The 18,079-nt window shown below is 47.2% G+C and overlaps 1 long non-coding RNA gene across 1 annotated transcript in view; it reads left to right on the top strand.

The window, feature by feature from the left end:
- The window catches only part of LOC134965970 (uncharacterized), a 145,700-nt gene extending 131,426 nt beyond the window's left edge, over positions 1 to 14,274 (top strand). The window contains exon 4 of the long non-coding RNA XR_010188558.1: positions 13,059 to 14,274. This is a non-coding gene — a long non-coding RNA (uncharacterized LOC134965970). The remainder of the gene's footprint in view (positions 1 to 13,058) is intronic.
- Positions 14,275 to 18,079: the final 3,805 nt, after the last annotated feature.

Here is an 18,079-nt window from a genome sequence, read left to right as displayed (position 1 = left end):
TATATGAACAAAGTATTGTTTTTTTTGGGGGGGGGGTTAATATCTCAGAGGAAGGTATGAAGGAGTGAAGAAAATGTAATCACTCCTAGATATAAGCTCTCTAAGCCGGCTGTGGGCATTATACATATGATAAAATCTTTATATGGCCCTAACGGTGACATGCACCATTGTGTATGGGTGTTTTGCACTTATACCCCTTTTCCACTAGGTAAATGTACCCGTGTTTTTGCATGGGGGCGCGCATCAACACAGGTTTTTAGTACCGTATATACTCGAGTATAAGCCGACTATTTCAGCACTTTTTTTAATGCTGAAAAAGCCCCCTCGGCTTATACTTGAGTCAGTGCCTGGGAAGGAGGGACACGGAGGGCACAGCGCGCGCCTCTCCTGTGTCCCTCCTGCGTCTCCGGCGGGTCTATTAAATGAAGTACCCGTTCATGAGCTCTGATTGGCTCACGAACCGGCACTTCATTTAACAGACCCACCGCTGCCGCCGGAGACGCAGGAGGGACACAGGAGAGGCGCGCGCTGTGCCCTCCGTGTCCCTCCTTCACAAAACAGTGGGGGAGCGGGGAGGGTAAGTTGTACCTGGCACTGGGGGAGCATATTTGGCACTTGGGGGGGAGGCATATATGGCACTGAGGGGGCATATCTGGCAGTATGAGGGCATATCTGGCACTGTGGGGGCATATCTGGCACCGTGGGGTAATATCTGGCACTGTGGGGGCATGTCTGGCACTATGAGGGCATATCTGGCACTGTGGGGGAATATCTGGCAGTATGAGGGCATATCTGGCACTGTGGGGGCATATCTGACAGTGTGAGGGCATATCTGGCACTGTGGGGGCATATCTGGCAGTATTGAGGGCATATCTGGCACTGTGGGGGCATATCTGGCACTATGAGGGCATATCTGGCACCGTGGGAGAATATCTGGCACTGTGGGGGCATATCTGGCACTATGAGGGCATATCTGGCACTGTGGGGGAATATCTGGCAGTATGAGGGCATATCTGGCACTGCGGGGGCATATCTGGCAGTGTGAGGGCATATCTTGCAGTATGAGGGCATATCTGGCACTGTGGGGGCATATCTGGCACTATGAGGGCATATCTGGCACTGTGCGGGCATATCTGGCAGTATGAGGGCTGTGTACGGCTAGAGCTGCATTTCCCACCCTAGGCTTATTCTCGAGTCAATAAGTTTTCCCAGGTTTTTGTGGTAAAATTAGGTGCCTCGGCTTATATTCGGGTCGACTTATACTCGAGTATATACGGGTAAGTGGAAATGGCTCAACACGGGTTGAGTGACCCTGGAAACCTACCCTTGTAGCTATCTGGGTTGAACACGGTAACGCGGTAATGACCTGGGTAATTGTGCAGTGGAAACAGTCATTACCCGTGTTTTCAGACTATTACAGAGCTTACCCTGGTCAAGTGGAAACAGATCCGACCCGGGAATAACCCGTGTCGAAGTGCAGTGGAAACGGCGGGGCCGACACAGGTTGTTGCCGGGTTAAACATCCTGGATCGGACCCGGTACTCAGGTGGAAAAGGGTTTTAGCTAACACAAGTGATGTTATTATATTTAGATTGTTCTGTAAATAATGATTTATAACAAATGTGAAGATTTGCGTATTATAAGAAACTCGTATATTGGACCCATCAAATGCTGGTCACTAGTTACCGTGCCTTGTCTCTCTGCCCTTTGAGGCTGTGTCCTGGAGTCGGGCAGCCAGTGAGAGCTGAGGGCAGGGAGGGACGGGGCCTACCTGCAGCTCTAGACACATGCTCTAGGAGAATATAGGATAGATAATGCATGCATGTTATTACTGACATTCGAAGTCACCTCGGATTTCTGTGCCCAAAATAAATCACTCCACCTACTGCTTTAAGCTTCTATATGGTGACTTCTACAAATCATATCATGTACATTTATTAGACCTTCGCTGGGACTGAGGCAAAGAGGGACCAGGTCGGCACAGAGGAGGCGGGATGTGTGTGCGGCACGGCAAGGCATAAGGGGCAGTGCGGGGGCGTGACGCGGCATAGGAGGAACCACAGAAGTGTAGTGGCTGCCACCGTATCATCATGGCCATGCCTCCTGCTATACTATGCAGAAATTACCGGCATTGTACAGCAGGGGGCGTAGTTACGATGATTCAGAGTGAATTGCGTCATCAACTGCAGTAAGTGAGCAGCTGGGTGTTGGGTTTGGGCCAGCTCTGGAAGACTTACCCACTTTTCTCTTACGTCCTAGAGGATGCTGGGGACTCCAAAAGGACCATGGGGTATAGACGGGATCCGCAGGAGCTTGGGCACACTAAAAAGACTTAATCTGGTGTGAACTGGCTCCTCCCTCTATGCCCCTCCTCCAGACCCCAGTTAGACTTTGTGCCCAGGAGTGACTGGATGCACACTAGGGGAGCTCTACAGAGTTTCTCTAGAAAAAGACTTTTGTTAGGTTTTTTATTTTCAGGGAGACCTGCTGGCTACAGGCTCCCTGCAGCGTGGGAGTGAGGGGAGAGAAGCAGACCTACTTCTTCTTAGTTTAAGGGCTCTGCTTCTCGGCTACTGGACACCATTAGCTCCAGAGGGTTCGATCACTTGGTGCGCCTAGCTGCTTGTTCCCGGAGCCACGCCGTCGCCCCCTCACAGAAGTCAGAAGTCGGGTGAGTATGAGAAGAACAGAAGCCTTCAGGACGGCAGAAGACTTCAGTAAAGGTACAGCACAGCGGCAACGCTGTGCTCCATGCTCCCACACACATCACCAACGGTATTTCACTGGGTGCAGGGCGCTGGGGGGTGGGCGCCCTGGGCGGCATGTTACTGGAGTTGAGGGCGGCATAAAGAGATTGTAGGTGCCTCGGCACCCTTCACAGACCCCCACCAGCATTTTCTTTCAATTTTGAAATTGGCGGGCCGAAGCCCGCCGGGAAGGGGGCGGAGCTTCGTCCCGCAGCTCACGGGCGCCATTTTCTCCCTACACGCGGCTGAGGGATAGACGCTGCCGGGACCTGCACGCTTCTCTACAAAGTAACGGGGGGCATTTCCAAAGGGGGGGCCGCAGTGTGGTGCTTGAATTTAACAAAGGCAGCGCTGGGTACATATATCGTTTGTGTCGATATATGGGCGCTGGGTTGTGAGCTGGCATACTCCCTATGGGTGAGTAGTGCTATTGCTAAATGGGCTGAGAATTTAGCTAGTGATATGGATACCCTTGACAAAGATAATGTCCTTTTAACTCTCGGTTATATTAAGGACGCTGCAGATTACCTAAAGGACGCGGCGAGGGATGTCTGTCTCTTGGGTTCAAGAACCAATGCCATGTCGATATCTGCCAGGAGGGCCCTGTGGATCTATCAATGGAACGCTGATGCCGACTCCAAGAGGTCTATGGAAGCACTACCCTTCAAAGGTACTGTCTTGTTTGGGGACGGCTTGGCGGACCTGGTCTCGACCGCGACTGCGGGTAAGTCCTCTTTTCTTCCTTATGTGCCCACACAACAGAAAAAGGCACCACATCAGCAAATGCAGTCGTTTCGTCACAATAAATACAGGCGTGGAAAAGGTTTGTCCTTCCTCGCTTCAAAAGGTAGAGGAAGGGGAAGGAAACCTTCTGCAGGCTCAGGCGCACAGGACCAAAAGGCCTCCCCTGCTGCTACCAAGTCCGCCGCATGACGCTGGGACTTCCCTGGGGGAGTCCGGACCGGTGGGGGGCCGTCTTCGGATATTCAGTCAGGTCTGGATTCAATCAGACCTGGATCCTTGGGTGTTAGAGATCGTGTCTCAAGGATACAAACTGGAGTTTCAGGAGATGCCCCCTCACCGGTTCTTCATTTCGGCATTACCAGTAGTTCTTCCGGACAGGGAGGTGGTGCTAGCAGCAATTCAAAAATTGTGTCTACAGAGGGTCATTATTCCCGTTCCCTCGTCCCAGCGGGGGGAGGGATTCTACTCGAGCCTCTTTGTGGTGCCGAAACCGGACGGTTCGGTCAGACCAATTCTAAATCTAAAATCCCTCAATCCATACTTGAAAGTGTTCAAGTTCAAGATGGAATCCCTTCGAGCGGTGATTGCCAGCCTGGAGGGGGGGGGGGGGGGGTTTATGGCGTCAGTCGACATAAAGGATGCCTACTTACATGTGCTGATATATCCTCCTCATCAGGCTTTTCTCAGGTTTGCGATACAGGATTCTCATTACCAATTTCAGACGTTGCCGTTTGGGCTTTCCACGGCTCCGAGGATTTTCACCAAAGTCATGGCGGAAATGATGGTTCTTCTTCGCAAACAAGGGGTTTCAATTATCCCGTACTTGGACGATCTCCTGATAAAGGCGAGGTCCAAGGAACGGTTGCTGAGAAGTGTAGAGTTGTCACTGTCGGTTCTGCAACAGCACGGTTGGGTGCTCAATTTGCCAAAATCCCAGTTGATTCCGACCACTCGGCTTCCTTTTCTGGGCATGATTCTGGACACGGATTTACAGAAGGTATTTCTTCCAGAAGAAAAGGCTCTGGAACTGCTGACGATGGTCAGGGAACTTCTGAGGCCGACGAGTGTGTCGATCCATCATTGTACTCGGGTTCTGGGGAAGATGGTTGCGGCGTACGAAGCCATACCATTTGGCAGGTTTCACGCCCGGGTGTTTCAGTGGGACTTGCTGAGCAAATGGTCCGGGTCTCACCTGCACATTCACCGGAAGATAAGTTTATCTCCCAGAGCCAGAATTTCTCTCCTGTGGTGGCTACAAGGTCATCACCTCCGAGGGGGACGCCGATTCGGTATCCAGGATTGGGTACTTCTGACAACAGATGCAAGTCTCCGAGGCTGGGGCGCAGTCACCCAAGGAAGAAACTTCCAGGGAAAATGGTCGCTCCAGGAAGCCTGTCTCCACATAAATATTCTCGAGTTAAGAGCCATTTACAACGGCCTGCTACAAGCAAGAAAGCCTTCTTCAGGGTCGTCCTGTCCTGGTACAGTCAGACAACATCACAGCGGTGGCTCATATAAACCGTCAAGGCGGAACAAGGAGCAGAGCGGCAATGGCGGAGGCCACAAAAATCCTTCGCTGGGCGGAACAACACGTGAGCGCACTGTCAGCGGTCTTCCTACAGGGGGTGGACAACTGGGAAGCAGATTTCCTCAGCAGACATGATCTCCATCCGGGAGAGTGGGCTCTTCACCAAGAGGTATTTGCAGAGGTGACAGAACGCTGGGGAATTCCGTTGATCGACATGATGGCGTCTCGTCTCAACAAGAAGCTCCCCCGAGGTATTGTTCCAGGTCAAGGGACCCCCAAGCCAGTGCAGTGGATGCCCTGGTGTCTCCGTGGGTGTTCCAGTCGGTGTATGTGTTCCCTCCACTTCCTCTCATTCCAACGGTACTGGGGATCATTCGCCGTGCAAGGGTTCAGGCGATTCTCGTCGTCCCAGACTGGCCAAGAAAGGCCTGGTACCCGGATCTTCAGGACTTACTGGTGGAAGATCCTTGGCCGCTTCCTCTAAGAGAGGATCTGTTGTTGCAGGGTCCATGCGTGTTTCCAGACTTACCGCGGCTGCGTTTGACGGCATGGAGGTTGAGCGCCAGATCTTAGCTCGTAAGGGTATTCCCAGGGAGGTCATTCCAACTCTCATTAAGGCTAGGGAGGAGGTTACGGCGAAACATTATCACCGTATTTGGAGGAAGTATGTTTCCTGGTGTGAGTCTAAAATGGCTCCTGCGGAAGATTTCACTTGGGTCGCTTTCTCCATTTTTTACAGGCGGGCGTGGATGCAGGCCTGAAATTGGGTTCCATCAAAGTGCAGATTTCGGCTTTGTCTATTTTCTTTCAAAAAGAATTTGCTGCCCTCCCAGAGGTTCAGACCTTTGTGAAAGGAGTAATGCATGTCAATCCTCCGTTTGTACCTCCTGTAGCTCCATGGGACCTTGATGTGGTCTTACGGTTTCTCATGTCTTCCTGGTTTGAACCTTTGCGTAAGGTTGAGTTGAAGTTTCTCACTTGGAAGGTGGTTATGCTTTTGGCACTGGCATCTGCCAGGCGGGTGTCAGAGTTGGCGGCTTTATCTCATAAGAGCCCGTACTTAATTTTTCATTCGGATAGGGCGGAATTGAGGACTCGTCAACAATTTCTACCGAAGGTGGTTTCTTCATTTCACATTAACCAACCTATTGTGGTTCCGGTGGCTACGGAAGCGGTGGCGATTCCAAAATCTCTGGATGTTGTAAGAGCGTTGAAGATCTACGTTTCTAGGACAGCTGTTGCTAGGAAGACTGAGGCGTTGTTTGTCTTGTATGCTGCCAACAAGATTGGTCATCCCGCTTCAAAACAGACTATTGCACGCTGGATTTGTAGTACGATCCAGCAGGCTCACTCTTCGGTCGGACTACCGGTGCCGAAGTCAGTAAAAGCCCATTCTACCAGGAAGGTGGGCTCATCTTGGGCGGCTGCCCGAAGGCGTTTCGGCGTTACAACTTTGCCGAGCGGCTACTTGGTCGGGGTCTAACACATTTGCTAAGTTCTATAAGTTTGATACCCTGGCCGATGAGGACCTGGCGTTTGCTCAGTCGGTGCTGCAGAGTCGTCCGCACTCTCCCACCCGTTCTGGAGCTTTGGTATAATCCCCATGGTCCTTTTGGAGTCCCCAGCATCCTCTAGGACGTAAGAGAAAATAGGATTTTGGTGCTTACCGATAAATCCTTTTCTCCTAGTCTGTAGAGGATGCTGGGCGCCCGTCCCGGTGCGGACTATTACTTGCAGTGTTTTTCTTGCTGGTTAAATTGGTTTATACACGGGTTGTGTATTGTTTATTGCAGCTTGTTGCTGGTGTTAATGCATACTGTTATCTGGTTTAAAGTTACTCCGGTTGTACGGTATGTTTGTGGTGTGGGCAGGGCCGGATCTTGCCCTTGTGGCGCCCCGGGCAAAAATAGGGGCGTGGCTTCATATGGGGGCGTGGCCAGTTACGCCCCCATTTGTGCCCCCTGTAGCGCAGCTGGAAAAAAAATAAAAAAAAATAAAAGTATACTTACAATCCCCGCTCCTGATTCCAGACATCCTCCTCCGCCGGCGCCGCTCTTCTCCTGTCCTCGGATGGTTGTGTCTGTCCTCAGATCTATGGGAGAGACGTCATTACGTCTCTCCCATAGCACAGCATAGACACTAGAGGTCAATTATGACCCCTAGTGTCTGTGCCACTATGCTGTGCGGTGCGCGATGACGTCATTGCGCACCGCACAGCAAAGGTCCTCTCCATGAAGAGAAACTAGACGCTTAGGGTCTGGAGGAGTAGCATAGAGGGAGGAGCCAGTTCACTCCCAGATTAAGTGGGGTATTCAATTATCCGCAAATTCGCGGCAATTTTTCGCGGCAATCGGCCGAAAATTGCCGCGAAAACGCTCCGTTTTTCGACCTATTCAATTCCGACCGGGTTTCACATGAAAATTCTTGCAGTGAAAAGTGCAGGTGAAAATGGGGAAATCAGCCTGTACCCCAAAAAATGCTAAACTAACATAGGAAATCAGAAGAGAAGTGTATTAGAGATCACATTAGAGAGTTTTTGGGGACTTAAATTGTGTGAAATGGCTGTTATATGCATTTTTTTTCAAATGCAAAAAAATTATATAAAGCAAGTTTTTTTGAGCAAAATAAATGCTCTCATTAAATTTGGGGTACATGAAAATGGGTATAAGTATATATTTGGGTCATTTTAGGGTACTTTAAAAAAAAGTGGAAACAGACCGATTACTCCCATCTGCAAGCCTAAAAAACACCTGTCCCACTCATAAAGCACCCCAATATACCTGTCCCATACCTTGAACCCCAATTTCCATCACTTTTTACTTTTTCACCCCAAAAATGACATGTCATTATTGGCCAATTAAAAATAATTAAAAACTTCAACGTGCCTAATTAGTCATTAAGGGAGGTGTCCCAGGAGTTCTGTACCATATCCAAACATTTTTACCTTAAAATAGTGACTTTTCCCAACTTTTCACCTGCTTCAGAGAAGGTGAAGTGAAATTAGTGAAAAAATGATCACCGATAAATTTCCCAGGATAATTGAATAGGCTGTAATTGCGTTTCACGTGAAAAGTCAGTTTTTTCCCCCGAAAACAGGACTTTTCACGTGAAAAGTCCGTTATCACTGCTAATTGAATATACCCCTAAGTCTTTTTCGTGTGCCCAAGCTCCTGCGGATCCCGTCTATACCCCATGGTCCTTTTGGAGTCCCCAGCATCCTCTACGGACTAGGAGAAAAGGATTTATCGGTAAGTACCAAAATCCTATTTTCCAGAAGGCTGGGAGTGCCGCCCAATTTTCAGGAACCTCGCAGTTGTTCAGGGAGAGCAGGCAAGTATGGCATACAAGCAAATGCGCGTATGTTCTCCATGTGTGCTGCTATTGAGCAATGAACGCCGGATTTACTTCCAACTCTTGTGTTCAGCCCCCTCTGCCTTATTACTTTCCTAGATAAGTCCACAGCACCCATTAGCAGCGCAGTGTATATGCCAGCATGGTTGTGTGTGCTGTAAATAAGCCAGCTTCTGTCTGATGCACTGACAGTAGAGGTGGCAGACTGACACACGAGAATGGCTAAGTGGCCGCAGAGGTATTTCCAGAATACAGACGTAGGAGACACTTGCTACTCTCTCCTTGCTGCAAACATAGCAGAGAGACCAAGAGCTGCACACAGTGTAATCATTTACTGTGCAGAATTGAAAATAACCCACAGGGAATGTCTATGTTTCTATTGAATTCTTAATGCATAGAAACAGATCCTGCTTATCATTCCTGTCACTCATTCACATGACTCAGTCACCTGGCTGCTTATCATAGACTGTACTCTTATGTTGTGGAGAACTTTCTGTTGCTTGCTAAACCAGAATTTCTACTCCTCAACTCTCTTCTTTCAGCATTATGTACTGTATACTCTCTTTACGCCCCCCCCCCCCCAATATCTCCTTTTACCACTGTGCATGCAACTCAACAGTGTTGTGCCCAGCAGTGGCTATGTGGCTGTTGTGCCTGTGGCTACATGGCTTTTATGCTCAGCAGTGGCTACGTGGCAGATTTGCCCAGCTGTGGATAGCTGGCTGTTCTTCCCAGCGGTGTCTACGTGGCTGTTGTTCCCAGCGGTGTCTACGTGGCTGTTGTTCCCAGCGGTGTCTACGTGGCTGTTGTTCCCAGCGGTGGCTACGTGGCTGTTGTTCCCAGCGGTGGCTACGTGGCTGTTGTTCCCAGCGGTGGCTACGTGGCTGTTGTTCCCAGCGGTGGCTACGTGGCTGTTGTTCCCAGCGGTGGCTACGTGGCTGTTGTTCCCAGCAGTGTCTACGTGGCTGTTGTTCCCAGCAGTGTCTACGTGGCTGTTGTGCCCAGCGGTGTCTACGTAGCTGTTGTGCCCAGCGATGTCTACGTGGCTGTTGTTCCCAGCGGTGGCTACGTGGCTGTTGCTCCCAGCAGTGTCTACGTGGCTGTTGTGCCCAGCGATGTCTACGTGGCTGTTGTCCCCAGCGATGTCTACGTGGCTGTTGTTCCCAGCAGTGTCTACGTGGCTGTTGTTCCCAGCAGTGTCTACGTGGCTGTTGTTCCCAGCAGTGTCTACGTGGCTGTTGTGCCCAGCGGTGTCTACGTAGCTGTTGTGCCCAGCGATGTCTACGTGGCTGTTGTTCCCAGCGGTGGCTACGTGGCTGTTGCTCCCAGCAGTGTCTACGTGGCTGTTGTCCCCAGCGATGTCTACGTGGCTGTTGTGCCCAGCAGTGACTATACGGGTTCAGTATGATTTACCGACAGACACAATACCGACGGTCATAATCCCGACAGCCATTGACTGACAGTCAAAATATCGACATCCATTATGCTGACATGTTTAAAATGCCAACATGTCAAAATACTGACATGAGTTTTTCTGTTTTTGTGTGTGTCAATGTCGACATGGACACCGTCTAGGTGTACCGCGTCCCCTCGCATGGCACTATTATATTCTCCCTCCAGGTCCACAGGGATGGTAAAGTATGAACATGTCTGTTTTGGGGCAAAAATTCCTTAAAAACGTATATCAGCATTTTGACATGTCGGTATTTCTAATAATCGGTATCCTTACTATGTCGGCATTTTTAACATGTCGGCATAATGAATATTGGTATTTTGACCGTGTTGGTATTTTGACTGTCGGTCAATGGCTGTCAGAATTGTGACCGTCGGTATTGTGTCCGTCGGTAAATCAACTGCTACCCGACTACACACATACTGTATCCAGCAGTACTCATGTACACACTGTGCCCATAGGCATAATGTACATTCTGTCCAGCAATGCCCACGTGCACATTATACTCAGTAGGGCTAAATACACATTGGGGGGAATTCAATTGTTTGAAAAGTCGGTTGGGTGTCTGTTTTTTTCCTGCCTATTAGAGATGAAAAAACAGACTCCCAACTGACTTTTCAAACAATTGAATACCCCCCAATGTGTCTATCTACCTACTGTGCCCAGCAAGTATGGGTATGGTCTTTATAGTAGGGGTGTGGTGTAACACAGCTAATAAAATATATATAAAACAATTATAGTTCGGAGGTATAGCCAAGAGTGCAGCTCTGTCTGACCAATATTCATTGGAGAGACTAGTGACCAATATAGTCACCTCCCCTGATGATGGGGGGGGGGGTTATTTATCTGTTGAGTGTCATACCAGTTTCCAAGTGGTAGACCTGACCCTCTGTCTAGAGATGGCACTATTCCACAGAACCTGTCCATCAGTACACAGAACCAGGGCCGCCATCAGGGAGGACTGCAAGGACTGGGGTCCAGGGCCCAACAAGAGAGGGGGCCCACCCATGGCTCCTACCGACGGTACCAGGACTCTCCAGGTATGAGCGGGAACTCATTTGGCAGGTTGTGTGGGTCAGAGCGGGACAGGGATGGCAGTGTCCTTCTGAGCAGCACAGCATTGGGGGCTCTAGGGACCGGCGCAAGAAGAAGCAGGCAAGAAGAGTGCTGGGGTAAGGGGTGGGCTGGCTGTGCGGATCGGGCTTCGGTAAGAGGCAGTGGAGGGGTGTGTAAAAAGGGTGCTGGGGTGAGGGGTCAGCTGGCTGCAGTTGCTGTGCAGCTTATGTTCCATTGTGTGGCTGCTTTAAGTGTTTGAAATTAAATCTTGTCAGTGTGTGTTGAGTGAGGCTATGGGGAAGTGTGTGTGGGTGTGTGTGTGTGTGTGTGTGTGTGTGAGATTAAAGGGCAGGGTGTGTGGAGATATGAGGGCAGTATGTGTTCAGTTATAGGTGCAGTGTGTGCGGCTATGGGGGCAGTGCATATGTGTGCGGCAATGGGGACAGTATGTGAGGGTACCATGCGTGGTGCTGCTATGTGGACAGTGTGTATGTGTGTTGGGGGGGGGGGGCTGCCTATTTTGTCAGTACCGGCCCCACAATTTTTGATGATCCCTGCACACAAACCAAAGCAGGAGAGGGATAGGAAGCACATATGAAAGGGGAGCAGAATCTGGATGTGACCCGTTGCCCTGTACGAGCTTATCTGTGCACGTCTTTAGCTGAAGGCTTGTACAAGCAGCGGAGGTGCTTTTATCTATATATTTTGTCCTTGAAGCTATTCATCCTATTGAGATTCACCTTGGATGACATTTGGCTCTGCCTGTAATTCAATGATTTCCTTTTTTCCTGTTATATGTGTACTTGCGCCCAGTGGAGCGGAGGGAGAGGGTGGGTACTAATTACCCAGGCCCCGGCTTGTTGATGAGGGGGGGGGGGGGGGGGTAAGCGTGTCAGAGCCCCCGCATCCTTACCTTCCCAGACCAGCACACGCCATGGTGGGTCTAGGGAGGCCGCTGCCGCTGAGCATCAGGAGTCTTCTCTGCCTGTGCATCGTGCGTGCACTGTCATTTTAAAAGTATTTAGTTAACCTGCATAAATAAATCTAGACTCCACGGGGTACATTTACTAAAGCTTCTAAAACAGAGAATTGGTGCTGTTGCTCATAGCAACCAATCAGATGCCGTCTATAATTTCTCTATTGCCTTTTAGAAAATGATAGACAGCATCTGATTGGTTGTTATGGGCAACGTGACCAATTCTCTGTTTTAGAAACTTCAGTAAATTTACCCCCACTATTATCATTTACAAAAAGGAGTCAATGAGGCGCTGATGAAGGCAATAACTTTTATTCAGAACCATAGTGTAGACCTGTGGGTTTAGCTGTCCTGAGCAGTGATTGCTGGAACCACCACACACAAGACTGACATCAGCATCTCCTCAGAGAAGGGGAGCAGCCGCTGCTGTCTTCTGCTGCAGTCCTGGCTCTCTTCTCCAGTGGAAGACATTTCTTCTACCCTATAACCCGGTATTTGTATTCTGCCCTTACTAACACCCCTTTTCCCTCCTTCCCTCCCTCTTGTTTTTCCCTTTCGTCCCCATTCCCCCTTCATCCCCATCCTCTCTGATTACCCTTTCCCTTTTATCTTCGCCCATTGAAGGTCTACCTACACATATACTGTATAATGCCATCTCTAAGGTTCAGGTCTGGTCTCTAGATATTATTGGTGCCCCACAGAAAAAGACTAGGGGCTACTTTTATATAACGTATTTTTCATTCCATTTAAAATTGAAATTTCACTTCATTAACAGTTAAAATCACGGCTTATTTTTATAATTGTCTTTTATCAACTCTCTGAATATTTCTTCTAAGTAACATTCATGTCAATGTGCCCCTGGTCCCTGTGCACTATTTGGGGGAGATTCAAATGTTTGAAAAGTCGGTTGGGTGTCTGTTTTTTTTCATGTCTATTAGATAGGAAAAAACAGGCTCCCAACTGACTTTTCAAACATTTGAATCTCCCCCTTTGTGTGTATAAGCAGCGCTACTGTGGTGCAACATACAGTATATAATGTGCTCTGCCATGGCATAATGTGTAAAGATGCTCTACTGTGGTGTAACATGATGGTGTAGGAGCTTCCGCAGTATAGCAAATATATTGATTCACGCTTTTTCGCATTGATTAAGATATTTACTGTTAATCACAAAATGTGTTCATGTATCCTTAAATATTGCACAGATATTCAGAAAACTATATACTACGAATATCTTGTCTAAAGCATGAATTGTTCAAGGACATGCAACACCAGATGTATCCGATGTGTCCAAGGCTAGTCAGGAAGATCGGGAAGAATGTTTTCAGCATATGTCCGAGAGACTGATAATCACAAAGCAATAAACTATATTCAAGAATGTTCTAATTGCTAATTAGAATCTTGTATGACAATTGATGTATTTCAGGTTCTGAGACATACATGGTGTATTCTGATTGGCTAAATGTATTGGCAAGCATGATTCCTATGTCTTTAAGCTATAAAAATAAACCTGTAACGGCCCCTAAAGCAGGTCAGCTATAGTCTGCTTAGGTTACACATAATCCTGTGTCATCTTTTCATTCACTGACCTCTAACCGGTTGCTAAAGGAACAGAATTCTGACTGATTACTGAAGAGAGTTAATTTACCAGACCTGAACAGGTTAAAATACCCTAACATTTTTGGGAGCATCGTCCGGGGATTTTCCAGCATCTCCTCCACTGGCAACAAATCCTCTGATCTTTCAGGAACCGCTGATAAAAAAACCGGTAAGTGAGATTTAATGTGTAGATTTCTACCTGCTCACTTGACTCAGCGCTTCTTGAATGGATCTGGGGAAGTCCAGTTGGGAAGATCAGAGAATATCTTAAAGAGCCCAGTGTCAGTCAGAAGAAATTTTTTTAAGGTTCCATACATGTATGTCATATTGTTAAATTGTGGGTAAATATCTTCAGCTAATTTGTCACAAGTGTACAGGGGGAATTAATCAAATATCTAGGAAACTTTTACATTTTTAAAAGGTGGCGTATGGCCAAGGTGTATTCTAATGCTGATAAACAGTTTGAATTGATAAATAACCAAAGAGGTGTATGCAAATCTTGTACCTGTGTTGTTGTGTTAAGAAAATACAAAGGATCCGTAGCACCGAGATTGGTGGCAATTACAAGCACTGAAGTCTCATTTGGTTATGTGGAAAATGATGATGAATTTTATTGTACAATAGGTTGTCATTTAAAAAAGGGAATTGTTGGAACATTACATTGAGAATGATTGGTCTAACATCATAACCTATTGGCCTAGGAACCACATAATCCCAGGTCTAAGACCCATTTGCCCGTACAGCCTCAAACAGCTGCCGTGCACACAGATAACAGACATAGCAGTAAGAGGGTATCCAGAAGACAGAAAAACCAGATATAAGAGGTGGTCGAGAGTGTCAGATATAGCACTTATTGTCATCCTTGTTTTGGGATCCTTGCACTCTGTCAATATGCTTTTGAAAAGGTGGGGGGAGTCGGGTGTCTGCTAAATAATGGAACCAGTGTCAGCAACTAGATTCTCCTGCACACATTGTACTGTATATATTGTATGTCCCTATGCAAGACAGTTAAGGGGTAGGAAGAACAGCTACTGTCTGAAAGGAAACACAAGGAACAACAGGGGTACTGGTACAAGCAGGAGTCTATATAGGCAGGGGGATAGACCCTTGGAGTGACTTAACAATAATATTAGGGACGCATCTCAGTGATCCAGAAGAAATAATATATTATGCAGGTCTCACTTGGGGAGCAGTACTAATAGATTTTCCACCAATACAGGGAGGAAGGCGCAACACTACAACCCCAGTCATTTGTCCACAGACGGATTTAAGGAGCTCTTTAGGTACAAGGATAGAAGAGATTCTTCAGAGTCAGCGTCTCACAAGGAGATTTTAATTCCCTCATAAGGGGTTACTAAAATACCACATCAGGAGGGGTTCTGCGCACACACACCCAGGCATGGGAGCGCGGTCTGTAAAGATGTCAGGGCCCGACAAACCCGTGGATATTGTTAGTAACAGGGAGGGGAGGAAAGCTCTGAAAGGAGATTTTAAGTCCCTCATAAGGGGTTACTAAAATACCACATCAGGAAGGGTTCTGCGCACACACACCCAGGCATGGGAGCGCGGTCTGTAAAGATGTCAGGGCCCGACAAACCCGTGGATATTGTTAGTAACAGGGAGGGGAGGAAAGCTCTGAAAGAAATAAATAAAAATTTTCAAAAGAGCAGGTTTTCCGTCAGAAGGGACACTAGACTTAGAGAAATGGGAAAAATTTGCCTCCTGTAACAAGAGTTGGATAATTAAGCATAATTGTAGAGATCAAGCATCCATCTGGATCACTGTAGCAAAAGAATTAGAAGCAGAAAATAGAAGAAGAGATGAGGAAAATGATTTCCCCATTGTACCAGAGTACCCAATAGCACCACAACCAGCGTTAATCTCACTGCCTATAATTTCAGCAACAGCACCTGCACACTATACCCCACCCCTATACTCAGACATGCATGCACACCAAGGTACCCATAGTATGAACAGAATGGAATCATCTACAAGCTCACTAACAGTAAAATTGAAAAGAGATGAGCCAGGAAAAGAGTGGCGAATAATCAGCCCTATCTTGAAAGGATCTGTGGTTGAAAATCCGAATGATTTACCTGAGCTATGTGTACAGAGTATGCCCCAGTGTCCTGATACTTTATCACAAGATCAAACCAAAGAAACTGGCCACCTAAAGCTCCCCTCATGTTTAAACGAGTGGTGGACACCTGGAATCAAGCTATGAGTCCAGTAAACAATAGTCCACAATCAGGAACTATAGGCGAAAGGGTGCAAATCAGGCGGAGAGGAGAAGCAAGGGGTCAAGACACAGCCTCTACAGCTTTTCATGCCCAGGTACATAATGTACAGAATAAAGTGACATATTTTCCAGAAAGATTGTGTCCGGTATGTCAGTTTTGCGTTCCAGAAGGATATGAACACTGCCCAAATTGTGGAAACTGGATTTCACCCCATGAACCACCATGCCAAGATATCTATGCAACTAGAAATGCTGAAAGACGGTCATCATTGCCTGTTTCTCTGTATCCAGTACAAGTACAGAGAATACGCAACCCAGATGATGTAGCCAGGAAGAACGAACCATATATCGTACAGAGTCAACACCACAAACCATGGTATGGCAACGACCTCGCAAGTATAGTTGCCAAGTCCCCAGATCCTAGAAAAAATCCAGCAGCATTTTATGCCTATATGGAAAGAATTCAAACCATATGGACACCGGCATGGGTCGACTACCACCAGTTGTGTGAGGCTATACTGGGACCAGGAACTGCCCAAACAGTAAGCACCATGTTAAAAGCAGATGCAGTAGATGATTGCCCAGCCATAGCGGACGCTCCGACAGAGGAAAATAGAACAACGTTTGAGAGTGGACAGATGTGCATGACAAGACTTAAGAGATGGTGTCATGCACAGAAGCTCAGAGCACCAGCAGCCCCAGATTTGAAACAGGAAAAGACTGAGTCCATCAGAACTTACTATGATAAAGTCACTATACGACACACTGATGAAGGTTATGCAACGGATAACCCTCAACATAAAAGACTGTTAAGAACTAAATTCCTAAATGGGTTGTCAGAAGTCTACAGAACTCAGTTGTTCCAGGTCAGGCCAGAAACCTCTTATATGGAACTTGACGCAATAGTTCTTCAGGTGCTAGAAGGAATGGAGGAAAGGGAGAATGAAAAAAATAAGAAAAGCCAAAGAAAAGAATGCAATACCGAAGGTAACAGTACACGTTGTACAAAGCAAGTGGAAGACCAGAAGCCCATCATAAGGGGCCACCGGAAGGAACTCAAAAGAAGGAACCAAGCAAGGTGACAGAAAGTGTTATTTCTGCAAGCAAGAAGGACATTTCAAAAAGAATTGCAGGAAATACAAAGAATGATGTGAAAACCAGCAAGAAAAACCTAAAGCATGAAAAAGTGGCTTCCCGAGGTACCTCCCTGCCAAAACACCATCTGAACAAGAAAATGATCAAGTGACCCTTGTACTGCCAACAGGTCACCAATATCAATGCATTATAGACTCGGGAGCAAGCCGAACAATTTTACAGCAACAGGAGGTACCAAGTGAATTAATGACCACTAAGACACTTCTAGCAACTAGTTTAGAAGGAACTACAGTGAAATTAAAGGAAAGTAAACCTATGGTATTAACCATTAATGACTTGAAACTCCCATTCCGGTCCAATTCCTCACCTCTAGTACTTGCCCAGTAAACTTATTAGGAGCAGATGTTCTAAAGTTGATTCAAGCCTGCATACAGTACACACCAAAAGGAATTAAATTTCCCACTAAAATTACCAGAGAAGGTTCATCAACAGATGGAAGCAGCCATACAGATATATCATATAAGACAAGATTCCAACCCAGCACCAAAACAAGATCTGGCTGATGTACCTGACTGGTTAAAGGCAGTACCAGAAAAACTCTGGTCCAAAGGAAACAATACTGTTGGACACGATTACCCCAGGGGGGGAGCAACCAGTCCATCAGATTTCTCAGAGGCAATGGCATTAATCCTGCAGAAATGGAGACCGCACTTTACAGACACCCAGTTCAATATGTCGATGATCTGCTTATTGCTGCAGAGACAGAAGAGAAGTGCAAAAAGGAAACCGTATCACTACTCCTCTTTTTGGCAGAAGAAGATTGCAGAGTGTCAAAAGACAAACTACAGCTAGTACAGAAAAAAGTTGTATTTTTAGGACACTGCATATCCCAAAGAACAAGGCACCTTACTGATGAAAGAACAAAAGCAATAACTCAAGAAAAAACCCCAAGAACATTAAAAGAAATCAGAGCTTTCCTGAGCCTTATTGGATACTGCAGAGAATGGATACCCTCAGCCTCATTACTGATGCAACCCCTATATGAATTAACAAAAAAGGAGGCGTCAGCAGAAAACAGGGACACCATTGAAGAAGCAGTAAGAAAACTAAAGCAAGCCATAATAACAGTCCCAGCATTGGGATTGCCTGATTACAAAAAGCCTTTTAACCTATTCTGCCATGAAAACAGAGGGCATTCTTTAGGGGTGCTCACCCAGAAATACGGAACAAAACAAAGACCAGTGGCATACTATTCAGCCCAGCTGGATCCGATTATCAGAGGAGCACCATCCT

The sequence above is a fragment of the Pseudophryne corroboree genome, chromosome 10, assembly GCF_028390025.1.
Source record: "Pseudophryne corroboree isolate aPseCor3 chromosome 10, aPseCor3.hap2, whole genome shotgun sequence".
Taxonomy (NCBI): domain Eukaryota; kingdom Metazoa; phylum Chordata; class Amphibia; order Anura; family Myobatrachidae; genus Pseudophryne; species Pseudophryne corroboree.
The sequence above is the reverse complement of the archived record's forward strand: the minus strand, read 5'-3'. Positions and strand labels throughout refer to the sequence as shown.